This window comes from Octodon degus, unplaced genomic scaffold (assembly GCF_000260255.1).
Source record: "Octodon degus isolate 3935 unplaced genomic scaffold, OctDeg1.0 scaffold00051, whole genome shotgun sequence".
Classification (NCBI taxonomy): Eukaryota; Metazoa; Chordata; class Mammalia; order Rodentia; family Octodontidae; genus Octodon; species Octodon degus.
In genome coordinates this window covers 8,115,051-8,117,975 of record NW_004524627.1, presented here as the reverse complement: position 1 = coordinate 8,117,975, position 2,925 = coordinate 8,115,051, and positions in this window count along the sequence as shown.

Sequence of the window (2,925 nt, the reverse complement as noted above, 5' to 3'; positions counted from 1 at the left end):
AGGAAGACAACATTAGATTGTTAAAGTTATAAAAGTAGTACTGTTTTAATGTAAGTGTACATAGTACAAATAGTAGTACAATATAAATATCAGTAATCAAGATTGAAACTTGAAATGAGCTATGCACAAAATAATTCTAGTCTTTTGTCTTCTGAAAAGAAAAACAATTCATGAATTTTGTGTTTATGAATAAAGTTTTTTTTAACAAGGAATTTATGAGATGTGTTCTGTGACAGTAACCACAAATTCTAAATAGAACCCAGAGGATGGCCGAGGCCCTCCTTGTCCTGCCATTTAAGCCAGAGAGCCAGATTGAAGGAGAACATCCCCTGCTTGCTTCTGATTTCCACTGCAGTTGGTAATGCTCTGTGCCTCATGGAGCCAGACAGTGACACGGGGTGGGGGAGAGAAACTCCCAAGTTCCTGTTCTCTAAAATGAGACAATGAATTCTAGGAGCAACAAGAGATTAACAGCAAAATATACTGGGGAAAGCTGCTTTCAGAGACAGGGTCCCAAGGCAATTGCTGAGAACCTTGCCTTTTCTAGGGATTTTCATAGAACAAAACCATGGGATGAGGCAGGTCCAAGTGGGGATCACAAGGTGGGGCAAAACTATGATCAGGAAGTCTACAAGCATGATTACTCAGGCAGTGCTGACTAGGAAGCAGTGGGGAGGCAAGTACCATAGCAAGTCAGCGTGAAATTGGATGGGCTTTTTCTGGAGGGAGTGGGTCAGTGGTTCTTGCTGGCTTTCCCAAGGTGATTGAGATCTAGAATATTGATCACTGCTGTTTTTCCTTAGGGGAGGTTTGTGGGTGCATTCATTACACCTTTTCTCTTGAGGACTGCCTCAGTGGAGGTGCCTGTCTCCACACAGCTGCAGTGCACCCTCATGTGCTCCAGCTCCTCTGAGGCCTAGCCATGTCTGCCTGTGGCATTTTTACCTAACTTGGCTATCTGTAACAGTAGGACCTGCTGAAAATGACATCTTTAAAACAATACAGTAGCAATAGTTTCACAGGGAAATGTTTCACAGGGAAATGTTCAGAAAACTTTTTGTCTCATCCTTGCAAGAAGGCTTTGTTCTCATTAGCCCACACCAATCCCCACTACTGTACCTTATATAAATCACTACCTCTCCCCATACACTGGTTAATAAGATACCACGCTAGAGAATCTGCCCATCGTGAGACACCTCCCAGACCATACATGAGGTCTGTCCTCTTTTTACTGTTATCTTCATGCAGGCAGTTGGGAATCTTGGCCAGGTCCTCAATAGGAGCCCTTTAAGCAAATCTGAAGTCAGTAAGGCCAGCTGTCAGGAAGGGAAGATTGCAACCAGGAGGAACTCTGGCTGTGGTACCTAGCTATTGCCAAAGGCGAAATCTCTTTCCTGGGGAAGTCTGTCTTGCTTTTACTACATTCATGGCAGGACCACAATTCATATTGCTACCAGGTGGCTTGAAACAGTGGTATATGCATGGCAGTCACATGAAGTGGCTTTGTACCACCTAATGGGACTGTCCCATGACATACTGTAATGCTGTACCTATGGTGGTTCAAGCCAGCAGAAATGTGTTAGGTTGTCTGAGTAAGGTCCACTAGTATCCTTTTTTTAAAATCAGATGATTAGGAACTTTATATCTGCAAAATTCCTGCATGGCAATATCTATGTTAGGTTGAAGTGAAATTGTAACCTATCCAAGTGGGAACATCATTTGAACAAAATGACTACTTGTGGTTTTGAAGGATAAATGCAAAACTTAAATGCTCATGTCTAAGGATACCTATAACAAAGACCTTCAGTTACAACACAGAAATGATCATTGAGGATATACAGGCCAGTAAATCTGAGCTTTGATACAGAGGAAACTCCCAACTTTCTAGATGTCTGGTACAAGTTCATATTCTCTAAAGTTGAATAAATGTTAGGAACAGTAGAAGTTAAGACTAGAATACATACATATGGAACAAAAGCTTCTCTGAGAGAGAAGGAATCCTGAGTGGATTGCCAAGGACCGGGCCTTTTTTAGGGACTTTACAGAGCAAAACTACAAGGTGAGGTGGTTCCAGGGTGAGGAAAAATGGGAAATATCAAAGTGGGCATGAGGTGGGACAATACTATGATTAACCAATAAGATTGTGGGTATAATTGCTCTGGTAAAATTGATTAAATTGGGATCTAATGGAAAAGTGAGTAAAGTAGCAAGTGAAACGTGAAACAACAGGGGCTTTTCCCATGGGGGTTGGGTTAGTGGCTCTTCCTGGCTTCCTCAAGGTAATGCATACTACTTAGGGTGTCAAATGCCTGATGTTTACCCTTAGAATGTGGGTGCATTTTTTTGTCTTCTCTCGTGAGGACTGGCCCACAGCAGAAATGCCTGTCTCTCCCACAGTTGCAAGGTATTTCATCTTCCGCACTGGCTTCTTCAGGATTTAGCCCTATTTGACTGCCTCTTAATATTTTTTTATCTAATTTAGCTGCTTATAGCACTTGGTTTTATATGTTGCAAATGGGTGGGTGTGTTCTTATCTATACCTAAATGTAAATGAATTGCTCCCTACAATTCTTCCTGAAAAAAAATTCTTCCTGAAAATCTAAAGAGCCATCTTGATGACTTTATTAACAACCCACTGCCTAAAAACCTCCTAGAGAGTTCTAGGTTCTAGAAGTCATCTGAAGAACATCTGGTACAAGTTCATGCTCTCTAAAGTTGAATAAATTTTAGGAACAATAGGGGTTAAGAGCAGAATACATGTATATGGAAAGAAAGCTTCTCTGTGAGACACAAGGGATCCTGGGTAAAAAAGCAAGCAAAGGAATTTTACAGATTGTGTGTTATGTTAAATGTACAATTCATCTTTCTTTAAGAAACAGTGGAATACCATAAAGCCATCATTAATGTAAAAGGCCAACCCCCAAA